Genomic DNA, 15845 nt, shown 5'->3' on the forward strand with positions numbered 1-15845 from the left:
TGGATCCCGTCTTCACGGACCGTGCTGGGAGCCTGGAGCACCTGGGACAGAGACCAGCCTGCACGGGGCGTGCTCCTGCCTTATCCCTGGCGCTGCTGCTTATTGCTGTCAGTGGCACTGAGGGTAACCAGGCGGCCCAATGTTATCAGGACCATCCCTAAATTAGGGGCTTTGTCTTATATACGCAGCTATACCATCACACCTTCCACGCCCCTCCCCCCCCCCCAAAAGGGGTCCCGCTGTTTCACACTTGCTGTCTGGTCACCCTAGTGAGAGTTTTGCCGGGGGAGGGGAGTGAGTGTGGCCCGCATGATTTGGCCCTGTTTCAAAGAGGTACTTAAGTGCCAATGCACCCCGGTGCTGCTGGGAATGGGCATGATAGCTGTAAAGCCAACGTGAGTAGTGCCATTGAAGTCAATGAGGCTACTCAGTCAGTGAAATCAGGCGATGTGCTTACCTTGTGGAATCAGAGGCTTAGGCGCCCCCACTGAAGTTAAATTGCCTATGCACAAGGATGCAACTGTGGGCACTTTAAATTCCTCAGGTAATAACTGATGAATAGCTATCGCTGCTCATTTAGGTGGTTTTATTATGTCTTCAGGTGAGCTCTCTCCCGTTGACATAAGGCGGCTACACAAGCGCTCTTACAGCAGCACAGCAGTACCGATACAGTTGTGCCCCTGTAAATTTTAAGGGAAGACTAGCCCATAGATTCCAAGGTCAGAAGGGACCATTGTGATCATCTAGTCTGTCCTCCTGTATAATACTACATAAGACACCTTCAGAGCAGCGACAGTAGTTCATGAGAAAATGTAGCTGTTACCACTAAACTGGTTTACAAATATAATTTCATATTTACAATAAACAAATTATAGCTTGTTCAAATGATAGGAAAAATTCAGTGATTAATTTGTGAAATTCACTGAAGGGCAGCATAGGAATATATACTGAAGTCCGGAAGCTGCAAGATCAAAGTAAGACCCTGTTGTGGTCTTACAACCTTTTAGAGCCAGGAACAGCATAAAAGCTTGTATGTGTATGCATGGGGAAGGAAGGGATCATCTGTTTCACCTTGGTTACAAGCACCAAGAGCTTTATTCCTGTTTCCAAGTCCGTAATTAGGAGGAACATTGCATTGTTTCCAATTCTGAAGGAGTTTGGCACTGTAGTTAGTTTGCTATTTGCCAGATAAAAAGCTGTTTGAGATTCTCTATGTGAAAGGGTTTTTAAATTTGTTTTCCTACATCATAGAAGGAAAAATAGTTGTGTTTCATGGCACATGGTTAAAAACGTGTATTTGGAAATTATTTCTTAAGACAGAAAACTATTCTGAGAACATTTTATTTAAACATGCTGCATGACTTTTCACTAAGGAGCATCACATAAGCTAGCAAGCACCCTCTCAACAAGAGACCATTCTTGATTGCCAAATAATTTTTATATAATTGGCAGGATTCAGGAAGCAAACTGATATGCCTCATGGTTCAGAACTACTTTGCTTATTTCTTTTTACTCAGTCAGTGATCTCCTTTATAAGTGCAAACTGTAGGATCTCGTGGCACTGTATTCCTTGAAACACTTGGAAGAGGAGCATGTCTCATTGAACTAGCCATGATACATCATAACTGAGCTGTGTGACTACAAAAGAGAATTGCATATTATGAATATTACCTTATAACAACATCCAGTTAGCCTGTCAGCATTTCCATTGTAAACCTGTTTTCAAAAGCTTACAACTCAGAGAAGAAAAAAATATTTTGGTGTGAAACTAATCATATGTGGCCAGGAACATATTTTTCCCCAGAAAATTTAAGTAAAAAGTACCCTGGCAAAATATTTAGGTCCAAAATGAACATACTATACACACTATTTGAATATTTATAGGCAACTACTTTTGATTCAAAATATGTAGCTGCTTGTGTTATATTAAAAGCTACTCAGGTCTCTGTTACAGTTAAAAAAAATCCTTGTTGGCTTGCAACAGGGTTATGCAGGTTTTAGAGTGATCAGGTGACAGGACAGGAAATGAACTTCACAGCTTATATAAACAAATGCAACCAGGAGATGCAGCCAAGTTTTTGTGCCTTTAGTTCACATGCTGGCTACTCCCTACTCCTGTGCTCTGTTTGCACACAGGCATTGTTAATACAACAAGAGTTCTGTGGCACTTTAAAGACTAACATTTAATTTCAGCAGGCAAAAGCTTTCGCCCTCCGTCCACCAAAGCCAGAGGTTGATATTACAACTTAAGAATTAATTGCAAGCTTGTATATGTATATGATGCCTCCTATATGTTACCCATTTGCTATATCATTTCTACCTACTGCATCTGAGGAAGTGAGCTGAGGCTCATGAAAGCTTATGCCTTCTGAAATTAAATTTGTTAGTCTTTAAAGTGCCACAGAACTCTCATTGTTTTTGCTGTATACAGACTAACATGGCTACCCCTCTGGAACTCTTCAGGCATTGTTAATGTTATTGATGTGCATCCCCAGAAAGCCAAAGGGCCAGACCTCTCCCATCTGGTTAAATATGCAGGCATTTAAGAATTGCTCCTGGGTAGTCATTAAATTAAAAAGGATGAAAGTGAGAAATTGGCTTTTTTTGTTGTTGACATTTGAGTCCTTAGCAAAGCTTGCCCCTTCCTCCTACAATCCAGTCACTTATTTTGAAGGTGGATGAGGCAGTTCCTACTTCCCAAAAGGGTGGCAGATTACAGACACACATTCAGTAATATATAACATTGCAGAATTAGAGAAGGTTCAAGAGAAGAGCAATAGAAAAAGATTAGGGGCACAGCAAAACTCCCATATGATGAGAGAGTGAAAAAATTAGAATTATTTGCCTCAAAAAGGAGATGAATACGAGAAGACATAATAAATACGTATATATAAAATAATGAACGGTACGGAGATTAGGAGCTTCGCTTTTCTCTGTTTCATAACAAAAGAACAAGAGGACATTTAATGAAATTAAAAGGTGGCGAAGTCAAAACCAGTAAAAGGAAATAATTATGCATGGTGTGAAAAAAGTAAGTTGTGGAACTTGCTGTTATGGGATGTCATTTAGCCCAAAAACTTGGCAAGATCCAAAAAGGGATTGGAGATTTATTTAGATATAAAAAAATATCCAGAGTTATAATAATTAATGGTAACATAAAGTGAGGAAGAGATTAAACCTCATGCTTTGGGGTGCATGATTGGAGATGGAATGCAGGACTAGATAGACCACAGGTTCGATATAGTGTGCAATTCCTATGTTCCCATGTTAACATTTGTGCATAACAAAGCTTTAATTTGGAGAGTAAATGCCATCTGTTATGGTTGAAATAAAAAAGTGTTGTCTCATGTCAGCATCAAAATTTTAACTGATATGTCATCTACAGTTCTGTGATTAGCTGTTTTAGACAAAGATTTAAAGTTAACATGTAATGAAAACCATTTAGAAGCTGGTCGCTTTGAAATCACTGGTATGCATTGCATGCCTTGGTGAAGTCAAGGTAGCAAAGTCAAGTGCATTTTCAGTATAATTTGCATATTCAGTGTTTCTTTATTCCCAACAGCCTTTTAGAAAAAAAATAAGAATAAGATTCTACAGTCTGCATTCAACTTTTTTCAACTTTTCCGGCATCAACTCAAACAACTTAGTTGTTCCCTTTATAGGCCTCAACTATGGTCCTATGTCAATAACCAAGGGCTTAGAAAGATACAACACAGAGAGTGACAGTGCATGTCATGCCGCCTGTTCTCTGTCTTTTTCAAAAGATATATACAGACTCCATATCCATTGGCTTCTCAAACAAAACTACACATAAGGGCATTGTACCAAGAGGGCCAGGTTCTTCTGTTTCCCCACCTTGTTAGCAGGTGTTGGAATCCCGCAGGAAAATGCTGCCTGCAGCAGGTACAGCTGATTAACTCCACTCTGGATAATAAGGGAGGCAGGAGTGGCAATTTGGGTAAAAGGGACTAGGCTTCAGGTCCGAGATCTCCACAAGGAAACCCTTAGAACAGCAATGCTTCAGGAGCACACCTAGGCTGAAATGTTTGCAGTTCTGTGATTTATCAATAGAGCTAAACCCCAGGAAGGGAATAAACATCAACTAAGTTGTGTAGATCCTGTTCAGAGACGGGTGGGAACTCAACATACCTAGAAGCATCAATTAGTACCAACTGTGAAAATGGTTTTTGTGATATGGATACATTTACAATTGAGTCTATCATCTCATTTTATCTACCTTGTCTATCTACATAAGATGCATCACTTTAAGGGGATAGGTATAATACAACCCCACCCTTACTTCAAGTGTGTAGATACAGTTATAGAGAACAAAATGTGCTTATAGGGTTGGTTTTATACCTATATGGGAAAAGGAATAAGCTATACTGGTATAAGGCTATCTACAGTTTGAGTTGGACCAGTATATCTACATCACTAAAAAAAGAAAAATCACACCCTAACAGAGTTATAATGGTACAAAACCCACGTGTAGACCAGGCCTAAGCTAGCAAAGAGCCATTAGTTGGTAATAACTTTAGTACATTACTGACCTGGGCTGGACCTAAATTAGTGAATTAGAGGTTAAAAGGTCCATATCCCATTCTTGGATCCTGTCTGTACACATACTAAAAGAGCATAAGTAAGGACCATGTTTAAAAATGAAAATATTTACCTAACTGTGGTATAAACCATGCTATGAAACTGTTCTGTCTGGTTTTGTACATCAGTTTTTTGCATGGGTCATCCCTGTCTATGCATGGTAAGGATGCTCATGTTCACATGATAAAAGCAAGAATTTTTTTTATGCACAGCACTGGTTAACATGGATTTGCCATGAGTGAAAAGACGTAACATTGCCTCATTTTTGCTTTTAAGATGATAAATACTTTCCCACCTCAATCTTTCCTAATTTTTTGTAATTACATTGTTAAAACTAATGGAAAAAATACATCCTGCCCCTTTATATGTAATGCATCACATTTGTCCATTTTCTACTCTCAATTTAGAAATATTCATTAGCCTAGATAAATAATCTGGAACTTGTTTTCAAGGATAAGAATCAAGCTGCCTGAAAAAAATTAACTCACTGTGGAACCATTATAGAAAATGAACTCTATCATATCTGACACATGCTTTGGCAGGTCTCTTTTAATCACTAGAAGAGCTTATTATGTATAGCTATGATATTTTGCCTCCTGCATTATTCTGCCCTAGAGCTCGAAAAGAGTGTTACTTAGAAACAGGCAATCCTAATTAGATGGCGTTAATATAAAACTTATTTGAAATATTAAATCCTCTACCCAATGTAATTTAATTCAATTTTTAAGTAAGAAATAAATATATTGTACAAATAACTACTAGAAAATGCACTATGGGCCAAATTATTTACTGGTGTAAATTCACTGCAGTCAATGGAGTTTCATCAACAGAGAATTTGACCCTATATATAATAGCAGAAGTTGCAAAACAGTTCCCATTTCAACCCCTAATTTCACATGCTCAGACCTTTTGGAGGAAGGTTTGAGAGTAAAATAGCTTCCACCATTTTTTAATCATGAGAGAGTGAAAAAATAGATTTTTCCCATTTTAAAACCATCCCAGCCATACTTTTAAAAACATGAGTACAGCAAAAATGTCTGAAGGCTGAAGCTTGAAACTTAGCATGAATATTGTGCAACTAGTTAAGGGCCTGATCCTTTAAGGTGCTAGGCACCTTCTTAAGGGAAGGTCAGAGTGCTCAATCTCTCCAGGTTGTGCCCTACATGCACTCTTAGAGACTACAAGATCTGATGACAGAACTGTCGGCTCTCATTAACTCCACACACCCAATATTTTCAGATTAGGAACCTTGCAAACTACACATGCTACGCATATCAATATTTTCTTTTCCTACTTTTCCTGTTTTAAAAAAACACCATCTAGGAAATTAAATGACAAAAATAGTTTTAATCCAATATTAAAAGACCTGGAAGCTCTATCTTGAGAAGCTGAAGCGATATTCATTGGGAGTTCTTCAATGCCATTGATTCCCGGATTGATGGGAGCAGCAGAGTGTCTTTGAGAGATATCCATGCTAGAAGAGGAAAGTCCAACAGCAGGTGAAGTGATGCCCTGGGAATTAAATTTGTCCGCAAAGTGGCCAAAAGGCAGAGAATAGCCTGGCTCAGGACTGAACCAGGAAAAAGAACTTGGTGAAATAGGCATTCTGAAGGACACAAAACTTATCTAGAGAAAGAACAACTTCCTCACACATGGTAATGAAGATAATGCATAGGTTAATGACCCCCTCCATACAAGGGCAATTGTTAATGAAGCCAAAGTCCATGAAAAATGATAAAGGCCTGGAAAATTTCAGTCTGAAACATGAAAATGTAGATAAGTTATAAGTGAAGGATAACAGTGTTTTATGCTACCACTCCTGCTATAATAAACCAAGGGTCACGTCCTGTTCTTATTACACAGGCAAACTCTCATTGGATTCACTGGACGTTTTGCTGCAGTATAGCAGCATAGAATCAAACCTTCATGGTATTCTTACATGAGAGTACATAGATAGTGTTTAACATGCATATTTGAGGAATTGATATTTTTCCTAAAATTACCACTGCCGTCCCATTAGCCTTCAGGGCAGTTTATTTGATGGTGTGATCTAACACTATGAAATAGAATAATGACAAATTTAACAGTACTTCATAACCTTTTTTGTCTGCCTAAACCTGCCCCAGTCTATACATATCAAGTTTTATCCTACTCTTTTACTGTGTTCCAGTCAACCAAAGTGAGAAATCTTCCATTTTAGGAAAGCGATCATCCTTCCTCTTGACTATCTTGGTTTATTACAGACTTGTCTCTTTAGAAAAATATTACATCCTGTAAGTCTGAAGTGGGCGCCCATATCTCTCTGAAACAGAACAAGTATAGTGGATTGTATCTTGTCAGGGTCAAGATACTGTTTTAAAATATTATGTTTGGCAATCATTTGCATTTATTGCTGAAGAATGAGATTTGATCGCATGTGTAGTATGCTGCTGAGAATAACCAACAGGGAACTGAATACAGCTCGGGAGATATTAGTTTAGGTCTTAATCAAAGATTCAAAGGTCCTCCCCCCGCACCACCGGCATGAAACATCCAATGTGTAGGCTGGATCTAGCCCATGTGAAAGATTTAGATTTTTTTTAATAGTAAGTTTCAAGCCCTTACAATTGCAAAAAAAAAAAAAGAAAGAAAAGAAAAGAAAAAATCCTTCTAATCATAAACTGAATATAAATGGATGTAAAATTCTATGCAGAGTTGTCTTCCTGAGACCTTGTTCATACACAAAAGTTGCACTAGTTCAACTAAAATTGGTTTTTGAATTACTTAAAGTGATATGAAGCCTCAAGGTCCTGTTTGACTCTTCATTAAGCTTAGACTAGCAGGTAATGAATGAATGCTAGGGAAAACAATATCTTCTTCTATCGCAGCTTGCTAGGAACTGTCACCTGTTCCCCGATTCATACATTTATTACCTCAAGAACTGATTACGGCAGCTTACTATCTTCAGGGCTTAAAGTGGAAGCAATGTGGAGGCCCCAGTTTGTGCAGAATGATTCAGGTATTGTGAGCATATCATCCTTGTGCTCTGATCTCTCCAGTGGCTGCCAGTCTGCTGCCATTGCCAGTTCAAGGCCTTGGTCCTAATCTACAAAGTCATCAAGTATGAAGATGCAACTACACCAGGAATCACATCTTCATCAATGACACACGAAGGCAACTGCCCTTCATTGGGAGAATTCCCCTGACAAAGCTGAGGATGAAACATGTGAGAGTCAGAAGAAAAAGGGTTCTCAGTTGAAGAGGCCTCAACTGTGGAATGACTTTCCAGAGGCGATAAGGGTAATCCAGAATTAGGTGGACAGAGCACTTTGAGGAATTCCTCAACCTGGTGGGCACACCCTCCTTTCAGGAGGTAGTGTTGGAAACTTCCAGTGTAATCTGATCTATTTCTGTTGTGAGGTCACTGTGGCAATAAAGTGCCTCTGCAACAATAAGGAAGCAGGGTTGGATGAGATTCGCTCGGAGATGTTGAAATCACTGGACAAAGTTGGGGTATTGTGGTTAACGCATCTCTTCAATGTTGTATGGAAGCCGAGTGCAGTTCCTTGGGATTGGCAAAACAGGATGGTGGTCTCAATCTTTAAAACAGGAGACCGAAAGGTGTGTTCCAACTACAGGGGGAAATCACACTCTTCAGCCTCCCTGGCAAAGCCTATGCCAGGGTGTTGGAGAAGAGGCTACGCCCGTTAATTGAACCTCGGATTCAGGAGGAACAATGTGGTTTTCGTCCCGGATGTGGAACAACGCACCAGCTCTTTGCTGTCTTGCAGTCACTCAAGGGGTTGTGGGATTTGCTAACCCAGTCTACCTTTGTTTTGTAGACCTGGAGAAGGCTTATGACCATGTTCCCGGAGATGTCCTGTGGGAAGTGCTGTGGAAGTATGAGATGCTGCTGCCACTGCTGCATGCTGTCCGGCCCCTCTATTCCCGGAGTGAGAGTTGTGTCTGCATTCTTGGCATTAAGTTGAGTTCATTCAAAGTGGGCGTTGGACTCTGCCAAGGATGTATCCTGTCCCCACTCTTGTTTGTGATTATCACAGACAGGATATCAAGGAGCTGTTGTGCTGTGGACTCTATCTGGTACAGGGACTTGGAGGTGGCATCTCTGCTGTTTGCAGATGATGTTGTCCTTCTTGCTTCTTCAGACTGTGATCTCCAATATGCACTTGAACGCTTTGCTGCCAAGTGTGAAGCAGCTGGGATGAGACTCAGAACCTACAAATCAGAGGTCATAGTTCTTTCCCAGAAGAAAGTGGAGTGTTCTCTTCAAGTGAAAGAGGAGCAGCTGGCCTTAGTGGAAGAGTTTAAGTATCTAGGGATCTTGTTCACAAGTGATAGTAGGTGTGAGTGTGAGCTTGACAGGTGGATTAGTGTGGCAGTGATGCGGGTGCTGTACTGATCCATGGTGATGAAGCAGGAGCTAAGTTTTCGGACGATGCTCTCGGCTTACAGATCAATCTATGTCTTATAGATCAACCATTCCATGACTCATCCTCTTCTATGGGCATGAACTTTGGGTAATAACCGAAAAGACAAGATCATGGGCACACGCGGCAGAAATGAGGTTTCTCCGCAGGGTGGCTGGGCTGACTCTCTGAGATACATAAGAGGCTCAGCTATTTGGGAGAGCCTCAGAATAGAGCTGTTATTTCTCCAGATCAAGAGGAGCCAGCTGAGGTGGTTTGAGGACTTGATAAAGATGCCCCCTGGTAGGTTTCCTTTGGAACTATACTGGGCACGTCCCACTGAGAGGAGTCCCCAAAGCCAACCCAGGACACGCTGGAGGGATTATATCTCCGGCTGGCCTGGGAATCCCCCAGGAGGAGCTTGAACCTGTTGCGGAAGAAAGGGAGGTCTGGTCCTCCCTACTATCCATGCTGCCTCCATGATCCTCACCAGGAAAAGCAGCATAAAGGAAAAGAAAAGAAGAACAATCTGACTGCCTTTAGAATATTCTGCAAGTAATTCTGCAAGTAAAGATGTCCCACTATAACTATCAGGATGTATCAAATGATGTTATTTGTGTGTTGCTACTACCCACCTTATAACTTTTAGCCCACTGGTTAACATACTCACCTAGGATATAGGAGACCAAAGTTCAATTCTCCCCTCTGCCTAATGGGGAAGAAAGGATTTGAACAGGGTCTCCCACCTCTCAGTGCTGTAACCACTGAGCTATGGAATATTCAGATGTGAGGCTCCCCCAGTCTCTCCTGTTGAGAAGCTGTTCCACTGTGGATAAATAATGAAAGAGTGATTGGAGCACATGTCTTGGTCTCCCACCTCCCACAGAGGTGCCCTAATCACCAGGCAGCAGAACCATTCTTACTCACTTTCTGGCCCAATGACTATTTATCCCTGCTTGGGGTGAGAAGGGGAGAGAGAGAGAGAGACTTTGAACTGGGACCCATTTCTGGAAAGAAGGGCAGATGACTGTTGGGTTGGGTTGGAGGGCCAGTGTGTAAGGACTGAGTAAAATGGACCCAGGAGGGAAATGTTTTAATTACCTTTGGCCTGAGTGAGTTATTAAGGAGCCTTGATGAGGGAAACAGAGGCAAGGTGCTGCAGAGTGACCTCTGGCCCCAGGAGGATGCTCAGGCGGCAACGACCCTGTTATACCTCTCCCTTACATGGTTTTTACATGGACAAAGTTGGTTTGTGTCTGCACCTAACATTTCTTATCAAGGTAGTTTCCAATATGCATATGAATCAGATTACATACTTTCCGACCTTTTTTACAACACCTCACACTCACAAAGATGAGGAAAAAAATACTTTAGACACCCACAGAACATCAGCGTTATACCCGGACAGGACTAAGGCATTTTGATCATCCCTTCAATTATTTTTTGCTTTTTTGCTGATGGAATGAAGGGAAAGCCTGTTACCTCTCAGATGATACCTTCCTGGATTTCCTCCTGCATTTGTTTGTGCTATGACATTGCTAATGATCCTCCGCCCCACAGAGTTTTAGCACATCCTATGAGGGCTCAAGCAGTTTCAGCAGCTTTCCTGGACCATGTTCCCATTGCAGATATTTCAGGGGAGCGTCTTTGGCCTCCCCTTCCATTTGTTAAACTTTTGAATACCTTATTTTTTTATTGCCTTTGTAACCCACTTCACAACGTCGATGCACGATTTGCATGCATGATTTATCCCTGTCATATAAGATGATAAATTTGCATGCAAAAGTCCAAAACATTCTACGAGGTTTGTGAAAAATGAATCCACATATAGAATACCTAAAGCATTTTACTTCAAACATTCTATTTTCCCTTTTGCCACTAACAACAAAAACAGCACTCTGAGCCCAGTGCCCCCCAAGCCGGGAGCCCAGGCAGTCACCTGAGTCGCCTTCCCCTTAATCCAGCCCTGTTTCGGCGACTCATCTAAAGTGGAATGGACATGTGCAAGCACTCAAAGAGGAAAAAACTGTCACATAACTGTTCAGTAACTGTTCTTCAAGATGGCTTGCACATATCCATTCCATGACTCACCCTCTTTTTCCTCTACATTGGAGTCACTTCAAATCCTGGCTTCCAGTGTAAAGGAACTGAGGGGGTCAAGACATCTCCAGCCCTTTATACTCTTGGCTGGCAGCACGAGTGTGCAGAAGGCATATGCATCACCCGACAGGTACTGCTATGGGAAAAAGTTCTCTGGCTCCGAAGCACAGACAGACATCTAAAGTCGAATAGACATATGCAACACATCTCGAAGAATAACTTACTGAACAGGCGTTTAACCCTTTTTTAGCTATGAAGGGTTCATTACTAAATGCCCATTTCAGAACATTCAGCAGGAAAAGGTTCTTGGTGTGTAGGAATTGCTCTCAATAGGAGAAAAGTTTATCATGATGACAAAAACAAGTTCTTATGTGATCGCTCTTTAAAAAGAGGCATTTTAAAAGAAAATTCTCCAAGGAGAAGGGGGAATTCCCTTGGCTCTTTATTACTTTGGACATTGACAAAGATATGTAAACCCTTAGCAATTGCTATTTTTGTAAGGAGCTCTGGAACATTAAACAAGCAATTAAAAATATACACATAACTACAGGTAAACCAAAGACAGACACCTGAAAAAATGGGATCAAATCACACTTGCCATGAAAACAATTTTTAAAAGCCGAGGTCTAAATTAGCCCCATTAAAGAGAGTGTTTTAATTGTACTTGCCTTTTTTCTGATAATTATTATAGTACTTACTTTAGACTTGGAGAACTCCCACTCCTTGAGAAACAGAAGGCAACTTGTCTCTCTCAACCAGTATTATTACATAGCTTTCATATGTCACCATAACTTGAATCCATTATTATTTCTTCTTCACTGTCAAGGTTACTTTCAAACCACCTTGACGTCTCTTCTGTCCAAATTGGGCCACATCAGTTCTTTATTTGGAATGCACATCACATTTCTTCCCTACCTCAGCTTTCTTCCCAGTGATATCACCTGTTTATGGTCATTCAATCCTTCCTTCATGTTCTGACTTCTTAATTGCTAGCCAGTGCCAAGAATCTTCTTTAAGGCCACAACTCAGTAAAGGATCCCTAAGCAGGCAAGCATTTAGGCACATGTTTAACTTTATGAATGTGCTTGTGTCCCACTGGAGCCAATGGAATTTAAGCATATGCTTAAAGTTAAGGACATGCTTAAATGTTTTCCTGAATCAGAGCCTAAGGGCACGATCCTGTCTCCATTGAAATCAATGGCAAAACTCCTAATAAAATCTAGGGGGTAGGATCATGATGTAAGTAATTGCTATCAGGAATTTCGTTAAATCTCATGTGATTGACATTTCTTGTTTGTAAGGTTTCTATTTCAGGAAAAGTGGCTTGCTAAAATCTCTCTCTTCATCTTAGTCATGACTGATAACAGACTAATCATCCCAGCTTCTTTGAACTTTTTTCTGAATATGAATTTTTACACCTCAAACATACAGGATTAGAGTATGGCTGTCCATCATAGCCGATGATGATGTCATAGCATCTCCTGTGTTCTCTTGTGGCTGTAGAGACTGATCTGCGAGGATCCAGGTCACAAACAGATGTCACATAGGAATGTGTAGTCTCCCACTAAAGTCTTGGCATGACATTTGGTCCTTTTTTAAAATCAGTCTTTTGCATCTGACTTTCCCACTGTGTTTACAACCTTTATTGAGAGTTGCTCTCCATTCAGGTCTGTCCTTGGCTGTGTCCTCGAAGTTATCAGTATTTATACCATATGAGTTGAAATTCTGTTTAAGGATGTCTTTAAAGTATTTACAATGACCACCCTTCCTGCACTATCTGAGTTTCAGCTCACCATAGAGGACTTTTCTTGGGAGTTTGTCACCACCCATCCTGATAACATGACCTGTCCATCTCAGCTGAGCTTTGATAATCATTGCCTTGATGCTGGTTGTGTTTGCTCTTTTAAGGATGTTAGTGTTTGACATAGGACCTTCAGAATAGAATGAAGATAGCTCAGGTAAAATATTTCAAGTTGCCTAATGTGTCTGTGATAAACTGTCCATGTTTCATACCCATATAAAAGGGATGTTATCACTGCTGCGTTGTATATAATGTTTTGTTGACAGTTTGATTGTATGCTGGTTGAGTGTGGTGAAGTCTTCCAAAAGTCTGGCTTGCCTTTCATATTCTGTTTGATATCTTGATCTAGGGAACCATCACTTGAGTACTGTCAAGGTATGCAAAGTGATTGACATTCTTTAATTTTGTACCATTGATGGAGATGTTTTGCTCAGTGGCAGTGTTTGATGGGGCTGGTTGGAAAAGGACTTCAGTTTTTTCCAGGCTGAAGGTAAGACCAACCTGTGTAGTTGACCCTGGGAATCTCTCAAGGCTAAGCACTATGTCACTTTCATTATAACTGAAAAGAGCACAGTCATCTGCAAAAAGATCTTCACACACGAGTTCCTCAGGGACTTTTGTCTTTGCTATAAACCTTCATTGACTGAAGAGTTTTCCATCAGTACTGTGAAAAAGAAACCAAAGCGGACCATAGCCTTACTTCACCTCATTAGGTATTGGGAATGGTTTAGAGAAGCTACCACTTGAGACCAGCCATGTCTGTGTAGAATTGACATAGGGTAATAAACTTGGTGGGGAAGCCAAACATTGCAGAATTTTCCAGAGGCCATTTCTTCTCACAGTGCTGAATGCTTTTTTTTTAGATCAATGAAGACAGTATATGGTTCCATGTTTTGTTCAATGCATTTTTCCGGAGTCTGTGTCACAATGAAAACCATGTCTGTGGTATTCTAACCTGAAATACATTCATATTGGGTGTTGGTAGAAACCTCTCCAATACTGTTTTAACAAGCCGACTGAGCAAAATACATGCCAGTATTTTAGTACCTGCAGATAGCAAGCAGATGGGGGTAGTTGCCACCATCAGACTTGTTGCCTTTATTTTTGTATAGGATACCTACAATTGCGTCTTTGAAATCCTAAGGAATTCTCCCAGTTTCCCAGCTACCTTAATAATTTGGGCACCTGCAAGTTTAAAGATTTCAGGTGGTAAGTTGTCTTTGCGTGGTAAGATCCCTTTGCAAGTCTCATATGACTTGATTAAAGAACTAAAGATCAAAATGAGATGAAAAATTAAATCATAGAAAAAGAGAATCATGGGGAAGGAAGTGATGTCAAAGAGGGTTCATAAACTCAGTGCTGATCCATACACAAATCTGGAGTAATTTCTACATTAATGGAATAAGTGTGCCTTATAAGACTGCTTCTCGTTTTGATTTTGCTACCTAGATTCCTGAATTGCTGTACCCTGTCTTGCTCTCTTCTGTTCTTTACAGTGCAGTTATGCAATAACTGGAGACTTTTCTCCCCTTGATACATGCATATAATTCTCGTTATCTCAATGGGAGTTGCACACATGTATTAACTGGAGAACAGATGCACTAAATGCCTAATTAGCATGTCATATAAATTGCTTGTTGCTTCATTCTGTCTCATTTAGCCTGCTGTTCTTCAGGAGTTAAATGTTCAGTCTTGTCAATGCTGTCTGATAGTGCAATACCATCAGTGAAGTCAGATCCATTTCTCGCAGTCACATTGTGCTTCTTCAGGACAAATCTAAAACCACAGTCACAATTGTAATTTATTTTTAAACAGAGTTATTCATACAGAGAAGCGTCACAAAATGCTTCATAGTTCATTTCATTATCTTGTTTCCTCTAGCACTTTAATAAAAGATTGTAATCACAGAGGAGCCAAATGCTAAGATGCAACCATAGTCGACCAGACTTCTTAACAATAAGAAAGGAAATAGCGTCCAAACCCTTTGTGAGGCATGGAATCTCTATAGTTCCATTGGCTTTAATGGGATTTATTTATTACATGTTATGTATTGGCGTCAGTGAGAGGTGAGAGCACTTGGCACCCTACAGAAAGGACTTTACACACAGCAGAATCAGACCTGTAAAGAATGGAGATAACCAGGTAAGTCATGGGATAGATCATTAGAAGATCAATAATACTCATAACTTTTCTGTTGATAAAAAGATTGCATAATATAAGGTAGTATGAAAACTACCGAGGACACTCAGGGTATGTCTATGCAGCAGTGGCCCAGCTATGGTACTGCAGCTGAACTGCTGTAGCCCTGTAGCATACGTAGATGCTTCTTACACTGACAGAAGGATTTTTCCCATCATTGTAGGTAATCCACCTTTCCAAGAGGTGGTACCTGGGTCAATGGTAGAATTCTATCATCAACCTATCTGCGGCTGCATTGGGATTAGGTTGATCTAACTACATCACAGAAGGCGTGAATTTTTTCACAGCCCTGAGAGCTGTAGCTATGTTGACCTAATTTTTAGGTGTAGACCAGGAAAACTATTGAGACAAAGAGCCAGCCTCAGCCTAGTGTAAGCCTGAGCAACTCCACATAAGTCAATGGAGTTTTGCTAGTTTAGATCTAGTTTAAATCAGGGTTGAATTTTGCTTTAAATGTGACTTGCTACAGAATGAGATGGATCTAGAGGATGATTACTGAAACTCCACTAGACTATAAACCTGACCAGAAGAAGGAGAGAATGCTATTCAAAATTATACTCAGTAGCGATGCTTGTTGTTTATAGATAAGTTTTCTTCTGATATGGTGATATTGCAAGAAACTTCTTTAATCACAAATCACATATGTTAAAAACAAAGGCTGAGATTCTGTGCTACTCCTCCAGGAGGCACTTTCTGTCATCTTTGCACTTTCCCTGTTCTGGGCTTCATGTGTAAGGGTA

The sequence above is a fragment of the Emydura macquarii genome, unplaced genomic scaffold (genome assembly GCF_026122565.2).
Source record: "Emydura macquarii macquarii isolate MOO-44397 ecotype Brisbane River unplaced genomic scaffold, CSIRO-AGI_Emac_v2 contig_1253, whole genome shotgun sequence".
NCBI classification, from domain to species: Eukaryota; Metazoa; Chordata; order Testudines; family Chelidae; genus Emydura; species Emydura macquarii.